Genomic DNA, 11,584 nt, shown 5'->3' on the forward strand with positions numbered 1-11,584 from the left:
TTTATTTTTTAAGATATTTCAACCAAACTCACAAACAGTGTATTCTATATTGTCCTTAACATCTTCACCAATTTTGGTTCAAATCTGTCCGTTGTAGCATATAGCTGTCATAGGACCGATCGGTCTAAGATCAAGTTTTAGTATGAAAATCTTTTTTTTTGTTTTTTTCAGATATCTTAACTAAACATATAAGTTGGTCCTATGCATCCTTACCGAAGTTGATTCAAATCGGTCAACTATATCATACAGCTGCCATAAGGCCGATCATTAGAAAATCAAGTTTTAGGACGAAAAACTTTTTTGTTTTTTAAGTTATCAATACCAAACATACAAATTATAGACCTCGTATTGAATTATACAACATGTCCAAATTTGGTTGGAATCGGACCACTAAAACATATAGCTGCCATGGGAACGAGCAGTCGTAAATCAACTTTTGCTTAAAACTTGTTTCATTGTTTATATGCTAATTACTTAGCCGTCTCTTAATTTAGATTTTAATGAATCATACCTTTAACGACGCGTAATAAATGCAGCTATGTAATAATAGAAAATAAAATGTAATAAATTTTTTTCAACTTTTCCTAGAATTTCAACAAAAAAAAAATCTTAAAAAAAAGGTAAGCAAAAAATCATAATTTTCTTAGTTCGAAAATTTATGTCTCTTAAACTACTGTTTTAAATCTTAAACTTTGTTTCAATAATTTATTGATATATTCATTAGCTTCCAGAAAAAATAAAGCTTTTGAAAATCAGTTTTGTCGTTCTCGAGTAATGATGACAAATGTGGGCGCACTTTAAAAAAAAATGTACAAAAAAAAGCCAGATTTTTAAAAAATTCTAAAACAAAATGCTTTTCGCCATATGGGGCCCCAAATCTTTCCAAAAAAGTGGGTTTGGTTCTTGTAATTTTTTGGCTGTTGCATAGTGTTATTTGTGATCTCTGGTTTATCATCAAAATGCATCAGTGTATAAAAATATTAAAATCTATTTAACAAAACGAGCAGATATGGTAACGCTTTTTTCGCTCCTGGGGTTTATGGTCTCGCCCCATTGAGGTAAATTAGAAAAACTTTTAGTATGTCATTTTGTAAGTTAGGACCTTTCGATCGGTATACAACTCGATATGATGGGACAGTCAAAGCAAGTTTTTCAAATTAACTGTATATATTGCTGGTCGCCTTTCGCACCCTTCGTGCTGCTTTCGTCACTAGCGCGAACTGCCGTCCGCAGTGATATCTTAAGAAACAGCAGAAATTTGCATACAAAGGCTGATTCTGAACCGATCCCTTCTATGGCAGCTTTATGATATGGTAATTCGATTTTAACCAAATATGGTCATAATGTATAAGAAGAGAGCAAATTGATATTCTGAGAGATTGGTTAAGATATCTCCAAAAAAAACAAAAAAATTTATACTAAAGGTTATGTCGCTCTACAAGGAAGTCATCAAAATCGGCAAAACACACCTATATATGAAATAATATTATATCGCCGTCCCTCCATAGATTTTAATAAATAAATTTATCTTAAACGACGCGTAATTAATGCAGCTATGTAAGTAATATAAAAAACAATATGTAAAAAAATTTTTTTTCTCTTTTCCCAGAATTTGAAAGTACAAAAATCTAAAAAATATCTAATCAAAAACTCATGATTTTGTTAATTCGAAAATTTATGTCTTGTAAACTACTGGTTTAAATTTTAAACAGAGTATGAGCCAACGCTTTCAGAAAAATTAAAGCTTTTGAAAATCGGTTTAGGCATTCTCGAGTTATGAAGAAAAATGTGTGCTCACCTCTGAAAAAAAGTAATAAAAAAAGCCAAATTTTAAAAAATTTATCTACAAAAAAAAAGTTGGTTTGGTTCGTGTAATAGCCAAAAAGTTCAACATTGTTGCCTAGTGTAATTGATCTATCGATAGCATGTGTGGACTGAGAGAACAGCTAATGCACAGCTCAGAAATATATGGTTTACAATTATTCCTAAAGTAAAATGTGAATTGGCTGCAAAACAAAAAAGGGTAATGAAAATTTCCAAAGGATGGAGAAGATTAAAGCAGTTGAGGTACGACCATGTCTTTGGCGGATCACAGATAAGAAGCATTATGATAATATATCTGTGAAAGATAAAAGCAGTTGAGGCACGACCATGTCTTTGATGAATCACAGATTAGAAATAAATAAATAATTAATAACTGTCTTACAAAAAAAAAAAAAAAAAAGAAGTCTGGAATGTGACAGCATTTGTTGTAGGTATAGTATAGTTAAATGAATTCTTTTTGCATGCTACAATTTTTTGGTTCACATCGAAATTTTAAATTACGTTTAAAAAAATCCGTTTTTCATACTTGCGCTCGCTAATACGCCCATAGCTTTGCCAAATGTCCACTGATTAGGTATTTAAATGTGCCATACATGACTTAACAGGTTTCAATTCTCTTATTATAGTAATTGCTATGCATACAATTTTTTTTTGGGTTTTTTTTTAATTTTTTTACCTTGGGAATGTTTTCTAACACTATTTTATTAGAAACCCCCTAAGTTTTATTTTATTTATTGAAAAGAACACATTTTCATGAGTAAAATGAGTGTCCATTTTCTGAAATCGGTCTGAAATTAGCAGAGTTTTAATAAACTAGGGGGCTCCGCCCCATGCTCGATTCGCTCGCAGAATTGAAGCATGAAAAGTGGATCAAACCTTATATTTTATTTAATAAACTTCTTGAACGCAAAAATAAATTACTGTACAATATCAATAATTTGGACACTTCTTAATTCGGACAACACAATAATTAGGACTCTCAAATTATTTATATGAAATATTCTGTTTCCCGTGCACCACACAAATTTGTTGTTTCTGAAATCCGATCAAATTGCCGTGTTCATATGTAAAAAAAAAAAAAAATTTTAGCTGCATCAAACGTAAATTATATATAGTGTTAGTTTTTTTTTTGTTTCTTTTAACATTGTTTAAAGTTATTTTTAAGATTGGGGTCATTCAGCAGGTTTTTAATCAGTAATCCCCTCTTTACTCCTGATAGATCAGTAATCAGCTGAGTAACATGCTACCTTCTTGTACAACCCTACTTTTTTTCTACTACATTTTTTCACCGCTCGTACGAAACACTTAGTATCATACCTTTGAAAAAAAATTTGAAATTTTTTGTTGTTGGAAATTTCCTGACGATTTTAAAAAGTAGAAACAAATTAATCCAATAATAGGATAATCCGCCCACTGCTCGCTTCGCTCGCGTAATTAAAACGTGATAAAGAGGGGCACTTTTTATATTTTTTTTGAATAAACTTCTTTTACGCAAATATTAATTAATGTTCTACTTTAATAATTGAAACACTTGTTAATTAGGACAGGCTGGTATTTCGAACTTTCAATTTTTATCTATAAAATATTCTGTAACACTGGCACCACACAAAATTATTGATTCTGAAATCTGATCATAATAACGTGTTTGTATGTAAGAATAGAATAAACGTATAATAGTATTAAAATTGCAAGTCAGGGCATTTCAACTGCAGTTTCTGTCGTTTAAGAGCAAAGGGTCGCTTTTTCAACATTGGGTTTATTCGGCAGGTTTTTTTTCTTTACTTCTGATGAATTAGTAATCAGTACCTGCTAAATGAAACGATACCTTCTAATACAAATCTGACCACTACGTTTTTCACCGTTCGTACGAAGTATTTATTATCAGTTATCAGTTATTTGACAAGAATTTAAAATTTTTAGTTGTTGAAAATTTCGTGCTTAATGTAATAAGTAGCAACAAATCTATATAATATAACATTTTTTGAAAGAGAAAATAATAATTATATTCACGCTGCCAGATTTGGTGGGAAAAAGACGGATTTGGCGGGAAAATTCCATTTTATGACAGCTATTTTGACCAAATTGTTAACTATTGTAAAATTTATAAAAATGTTAATAAAATGAAATTAATAAATAAATATAAAATCTTTCTCGGTCTGCGTTCGAACTCGCGACCCCGTGCCCGTGAGTCTACGACACCATCCTCTTCACTACCTAAGTACTAAGCCCGCTGCAAACAACAATAAAAATGCAGAATGTAGCAAAATATTAGTTTTGATTTTAAAAAATACGAATAACAATAAATTTAAAAAAAAAAATGTAATATTTAAACTCTACTATTTTGATTTAAAAAAGTACGAATAACCATAAATTTAAAAAAAAAAGTAATATTTGCCTGGGCTGAGCCGGCAGGTCTTGAACGCGTAAAGCCTTGCGCGTGAGTCTAACAGACCATCCTCTGCACTACTTTGCCATTGAATACCGCGCTTGACCAAACTCTACTACATGTAAACTGAAAATACATGTGAACTTTGAACTCCATTTTGACGCACTAACAGACCCAATTTTCTAAAAAGCAACCTTATCTCCCGATGAAATTGTCAAAACTTTGCTGTCCCAAAATTTGTATCATGAGCGATTTGGCCTGTACAAAGATACATGAGTGAGCGGATCGTTCGAACTGAGCGTTTGATTCGAACGGTCACGTTCGAGTAGCAAAGATCGAAATGTTTTTTGAGCGTTTGTGAACGTTCGTTCCGATTGAGTCACGATCGAACTTGCTGACTGATTTGATTTGATGCATACCCGTTTTGTTCAAGAGATCGTATCGATCATCGAGTGACACTCGAGTTGACTCGCTCAGAAAATGTGCGAGACAGAGCGCGCACGTGGCAGTGTTTTCACTTACAATGATATGTATATATGTGTGTAAATATGTATATAAATTCAACAGTATTTATGCTTAAAACGCGTTTATTGTAAAATTTATTACGAGCTGCGTATACTTAAGTACACAAGCCCATAATAAAATAAAAGTATTTTAATTTTTTTACAGACTTGAAATAAGTATCCATCTTTAGATAATATAAAATATATTATACTTTCATAATTTTAATAAATTTTATTTTTTCAATTTAGCTTTAATTTGAAATTTAAATTTTTAACAGACATTTTTCGCCATTTTATTTTAATTTTAATCAACTGTTCTTGATATTAAATAAAAAAAAAATATATATTTTAAATTTAATAAATAATTTATAAAAATGTGTGTACATAATTGCGTTTATATACAAATGCATTTACATATATATAAATACTTATGTATGTATGTAAATGCTCACATCAACTTCGAAAAATTTGCAGAAAAATACAAAAACAACACTGTCGCTTTCGATCATACTCGAAGAATCACAATCAAATCAAATCAGTCAGCAAGTTCGATCATGACTCGTGACTCGATCGAAACGAACGCTCACAAACGCTCAAAAATCATGTCGATCATTGCTACGTGAACGTGATTGGATCGCAACGAACGCTCACAAACGATCACCATCCAATCCGATCGTATGACTCGAACGCTAAAATTTGAAACAAACTTGATCTGCGTGGGATATATAGAAGTCTGTGGGTGAAAGTTTGGTATCTCTATCTCTTATAGTCTCTTAGATCTAGACGCTCACACGGACGGATGGACATCGACTTGGCTATTGATGCTGATCAAGAATATATATACTTTATAGGGTCGGAGATGCCTCCTTCTCCCTGTTACATACATTCCAACGAACACAATATACCCTTTAGGTAACGGGTATAAAAAACACGAATAATTATATTCACGCTGTTTAAAATTTTTACCTGCAATTTGACTTTGGGAAAGTCGCCTGCTTTGGCAAAAGAGTAAATCTAGACTTGGCCGAAAAAAAAGAAAGATTTAGCGGGAAAAATGCCAGAGTAGGAAGGAAAATTCGAGTTTTGTCGTTTATTAAAAGGTCCTATGACAGCTATATGATATTGTAATCCGATTTTGACCAGATTTAATCAGGCTAAACAGGTAGTCCCAAAAACACAATTTTTTATTTTGTTTGAGATAGCTCAAGAAACAAAAAAGTTACTAAAGGTTAATGTACATCTGATTGTTTCTATGGCAGCTATATGATATAGTAGCCCGATTTGAATCAAATTGTAAAATACATAATAACACACCATCCCGCTTGCTGACCAAACAGCAGCTGTTAACAGCAGCTTTGGCATCTGTTAAACAAATTTTATGTTGCAAGCTTTTGAGATTTTGTGCGAGATTAACGAAAAGAATAACAATGATAAAGCAGCATAGCAAACAACAACAAAAAATCAAAATGTCGCAATATTTTATTTTTGGTTTTTAAAAATAGTAAAATAAAAAATATTAATAAAATTCAATTGAAAAACGTAAATGAAACCTTGACTGCCCTGGAACTTGAACCGCGGACTTTTTGGGCGGCGGTGTACGGCGAATATTCAAAAAAAAAAAACTTATTAAACCCATATATATGTATATTTGTTGTAGTGTAATATACCGTTGGAAAGGTGTAAGTCTTTCCAACGACGTGTTACAGTATATTGTAGGATTATAGCTTAAGACAGCGGTGGGCACGAAATTTGCAATCGGGAGCACTACAACAACATCAACAACAAACACAGCTTCTGAAGTCATAAATCAAAGCAAAATGAACACTTTTATGACTCTCTGCGTCGCGACGAAAATCTGTGTGTTTGTTGTTGGTTGTGACAAACCAAAACAATTATACACTAAAAGAAGTTCTAATTAATTTTATTTGCAATTCGAACGCTTATTATGTGGTAAAAATCAAAACGCATCAAAACCAACTATTCTTTTTCACACAGTGTACAAGACGCTGCTGAAGTCATAAATCATAGCAAAATGAACACTTTTATGACCGTACGCGTCGCAGCCGAAACTCGAGCGTTTGCTGTGTGTTTGTTGTTTTTTTTTTATTGCGTGTCATAAATGAGTTGCGCGCGGCGCCAAAAGTTGTTGTTGTTGTCTGAGCGTTCTGAGCAGCGCGAGCAAAGGCTTGCCCATCGCTGGTTTAAGACATATGATTGTTTAACTTTATCAACTTCACCTTTTTATAGTAATTTAAAATTTTGATGTGCAACAAAAAAAATCTAGTATGCCACAATGTTACATTTAACTATATTTAACTATATCCCAGAAGTCTTTTGACTGTATCACCGTGTAATATATGCCGCCACAAATACAATCACTTCATCGTCAGAGTCCATTTTTTTCAGCTTCAATTTTAGTTGACTTTTCAGAATTGGTGCTGTTTACAAAGCACATACCATGTTAATACAGTGCCTTAAGTTGCTATAATTGAAAGCGAATTACCTTAATCCACCTTTATAAACCAGTGGTCGGCACGCCCCTTGCCACGAACATAGGGATTTGCTCTGTCGCTACAACATTTTGCTGTTAAGTCGATTTTGTGGCGCTGTTATAGAGCTGTTACGTCGTAAAGCCGCTGTTAAGGCGATTCAAACTGAATCAGCAGCAGACGTCACATTCTTGACGTCTGTAAACATTCTGTTAATTCGCACAATAACACAATGAAACATATGAGTGTGTTGGTGCCGACCACTATAAACACTCTTAATGCGCTTTATCGCTAAAAGTGATTTTTCTATGCTTGCTTTTAAAACCCGTCGCTAATTTTTTAAACCAACTGTTTCTCATAAACAACTACTAAGTGCCATTGAAAATGCAACGATATGCTAAATATTTAATTGATACACAATAATAACGAAATCAAGTCGCAACTATATACACTTTGAAAAATGTGTTGTAAAAAACACTATTTAAGTTAAAATCAGGTTTAGCTGCTCTATAAACATCGTAAATGTTTATTCATTAGAATGACCATGCCCGTTTTAGTTAAGTTCCACACACCCAAAAAATAAATGGCAAATTTCTGTCAGGAATATTCCGCAGTGCTGGAGATAAGCTTATGTTGAAGTTAAAAGTTCAAAGAAAACTCAGCTTTCAGCTCCACTTTCAGCTATGTAAGCTCTATTATGTGTACTGAACTTTATTTTCCATAAACAGATTTATATTTGGTTTTGATTTAGTTAAAGCAAATCTGAATCAGATTCAAGTTCGTAACAGTGTTGTTTAACGTGCCTCAGAAATCGAAACTAACCGAAAATCTCTCGAAAATGTATGGAGATTTGGTAGATTTTCGGTTAGTTTCGCATTCTGTGGCACCCCTGATAAAATTACTTTATAGAAATTATAATACTATCTAATAAAAACTACTACTCTTTTGGGTGCTTGTATTGCCTTAATTATTAACAACTTCGGTTAGCTGTTACTGTCGTTCTACTTGATGCGATTCAGTGGAATAGATAATATTAATAGATAAATTGCCATACGAACCGAATTATATTAAAAGCGGTGGGTGTGGTGGTTTTTCGCGATTTTCTGGGGCGGAAGATGGAGTGACAAAAATTTAAACAAACTTGACCTGTGGGGGTCTATTAAAATCAGTGTGCCAAATTTGGTTGCTCTATCTCTTATAGTCTCTGAAATCTAGGCGCTCACACGGACAGACGGATGGAAAAACACACTTAGATATATCGACTCGCCTTTTGATGATGATCAAGAATACATATACTTTATAGGGTTGGAGATGCCCCCTTCTCCCTGTTACATTTGAGCGAACACACATAGCTATATCGACTCCCCTGTTGATGCTGATCAAGAATATATATATACTTCATTGGGTTGAGGAGACCTCCTTCTCCCTGTTATATACATTTCAACGAACACAATCGGGCCTGTTTCGAATTCCGAAAATTGCCGCAAATCGAGTTGATTGCTGTTCCGAATTCCGAAAATCGACAAGAATTGTCGTTTTCAAAACGTGTGGTGTTGAGCGAGCGGAATCAAAAGTAAATGCTACAAAAAGCATTAAAATAATTGCCTAAAAAATAAACTGAAAATTTAATTAACCTTGAACATTTTCAGAATAGTTTAACATCACTAATTAAACTGTTTAAAGTTGAAGAGTATTTTAAAAGAATTTTTAAATAAACATTTATAAAATATTACATACAAAACAAAATCGAGCGGCAATGACTAAGCCGAGCTGTTCTGAATTCCACTTTACTTTTTGTTATCGATACTACTAAATTTGAACAACGAAATTTTAGTCAAATTTAGATTCTATGTGCTATATTTAACATGAAATATTTCAAATTAATTTTCAAAAATAGTTTTAAGTAATTATAATCGGATTTAAGAGAAATATTGAAGATTGAATGTTGTTATTAATGAATTCATGACAACTCTGGTTCATGTCGATATGCACAAGCCAGGCAATCAGCTGGTGACAAACAAATTTAATGCAAAAATGCAAGCAACCAATAAACATAATTGCCGACATTGTACAGAATAAATTAGCAATTTAAATTATTTAAGCAATTTATATTTCTTCATTGGCTAGAACAGCTGATACGGAAATGTTTTCGAAACCGAGTTCGAAAAGTAAAAGACAAGTCCATTTCGGTCGGAATTGGGAACAGCCAATATTAAAAGGTTCGTTTTCGTTTCGTTTTTGCCTTTTTTAAAACGTTTGGAATTCGGAACAGGCCTGAATATACTCTTTTACTTTTTCTTTAGGTACGAGTTACTAGTTGAGTCCCCAAACTTATTTTAAGGGCTAAATTCATGATAATTCGCTCTCTTTTTGTGTATTTTTTAATATTTTATTTAGAGGAAAAAGACCTTGCTCACACTACACTCTTTGTTTGGAGCAGCTGTGAACAGCTGATTGGCAAAACAAAATCTGAATGTATTTCAGGAATACCCTCACTGTCCTTTCGGAAAACTTAAAGAAGGCGTGGTCTTACTTGAATTGTTTAGTGACTAATTTGATGGTGCTACAATTTGTAAGCAATTCGATATGAAACATAAATTAATTTTAACCACTTAATCTTTTTTATGATTTTGCCAACTTTTAACTACAAATGTAAGAATGTACAATATTCCAATAATCACAATTGCAACATTAAGTTCTTTTTATTCAAGTTACCATTAAAATATTGTTTTTAATTCTAACCCAACGGCTCGCAAGCATTTGGGGAATGAAGATCCAATAAATAAAGGAATGACGACGGACACTGCACACACAACAATAAAACATGATTGATATCCCGTTGAAGATACATACTAACAGATATATTTACTTTCATAAGTATTTACATGTAACGTAGATATAAACATTTCTGTATATTTGTCACTTGAGAGTGATATTTACATTAGAATTTTTACATATATTGTATTGGACGAGAATAATTACAATTAACAAACAATAACAAATATGTATCTTTTTACTATTATTCACCACCTGTTTAAGTCAATTCAGTTAAGAATTTCAATTCAAAGTACAAAGCGCGTCTAAAACAAATATACATGCACATAAACAAAGGTTTTTTTGTACATATGTCAATGAATATATGTACTAGATAAATATGATGTAAAAATGTATGTACATATAATTGTATTTATGTGATTTACATTTATTTATTGTAACTGTCTCCAGCATTAGAATTAAATTACACTCCACTAGTAAGGAAGAACACTGTACTTAAATTAATATAATATCTGTGCGGTCGGCCACGTTCAAACTTTAAAATATTATCAAATATAACTCCAAACATTTATTGTGGTACATTTTCGATAGGCAGTTAGAACGTTACAGGACACAGCGCTGCTCTTTACATTTGAAACAAATGGAATGGAACACAAAAAATCTAGCTTCAGTTCATAAACTTCGTGTTGACTGATTTTGTTATTTAAGCCGTGACATGAGGAAATAAGAATAAGGTGGTCTCGTCGGTAAAATTATTCCCTTAGCTAAATGCTTCGGGTGCCGACGAGACAACGAATTGTATTACATCGTGAAGCCAAAGGAATAAACTAGCAAGCTTCGGCTGCCGACGAGACCACCTTTACTTATTTCATCATGAGCCGACTACTCTTGAGAGAAAAATAGTGTTCGCGAGGTGTCAACTCCATGTAAAAAAAACGGCGGCGAAATTAGATGGATACGCTAGGTATGGACATAAGCAGGACTGCCAACGCAACATACAAAAATATCCAAAATTATGATGGTAACTCTGTTGCGTCAGTTGTGTTTTGTTTACATTTATAAAACGCAAAGCTGATAAGATAACGTTGTGGAGGCATACCGAATGGAAAATGACGATAATGTAGAATATCTTTTGTGTTGTAATTCAAGTAGGAAGAATATGCGAAGACACATACAAGTTATGTGTGGATTCTTCTATTTTATTAATAAAAATAATTAACTTATATAATTTGGGCCGACAGATTGTTTCAGTTTTAGCTCATATTCTTTCAATTTTGTCCTTATCTCAGGAGTAAAATGTTTGAACAATTCCATATTTTAGCAGTCACCCGAGCTAAAAGCTAGCAGTGTTGAAAATCGACAATTTATTGATCTTGCAACTTTGTGTTATCCGTTCTCCGAACAAACCAGCTAAAACTCTGGCTTAGTTTCTTTTTAGCTAATTTAGCAACTGATTTTTTTTTTATATGGATTCGACATTTAGCGCACAGCTCTTATTTTATGTCCATGCCTAGCTTTACGCAGTCACCCGAGCTAAAAGCTAGCAGAGTTGATGAACGACAATTTCTTGATCTGGCAACTCTTTTTAATCCTTTCTCCGAGCAAAC

At 32.8% G+C, this 11,584-nt stretch overlaps 1 protein-coding gene and 1 long non-coding RNA gene across 2 annotated transcripts in view; one reads left to right on the top strand and one right to left on the bottom strand.

Annotated features, from left to right (window-relative positions):
• LOC117782724 (myosin-VIIa) overlaps positions 1-10,335 on the bottom strand; it is a 203,293-nt gene extending 192,958 nt beyond the window's left edge. Inside the window, exon 1 of the mRNA XM_034619756.1 lies at positions 10,233-10,335. The gene's annotated coding sequence lies outside the window, so the exon portion shown is untranslated. The remainder of the gene's footprint in view (positions 1-10,232) is intronic.
• LOC117782726 lies at positions 9,740-10,383 on the top strand. Its single transcript, XR_004617325.1, has 2 exons — positions 9,740-9,854; positions 9,914-10,383. It is a non-coding gene; the product is annotated as an uncharacterized LOC117782726 (long non-coding RNA).
• Positions 10,384-11,584: the final 1,201 nt, after the last annotated feature.

This window comes from Drosophila innubila, assembly GCF_004354385.1.
Source record: "Drosophila innubila isolate TH190305 chromosome 2L unlocalized genomic scaffold, UK_Dinn_1.0 5_B_2L, whole genome shotgun sequence".
Classification (NCBI taxonomy): Eukaryota; Metazoa; Arthropoda; class Insecta; order Diptera; family Drosophilidae; genus Drosophila; species Drosophila innubila.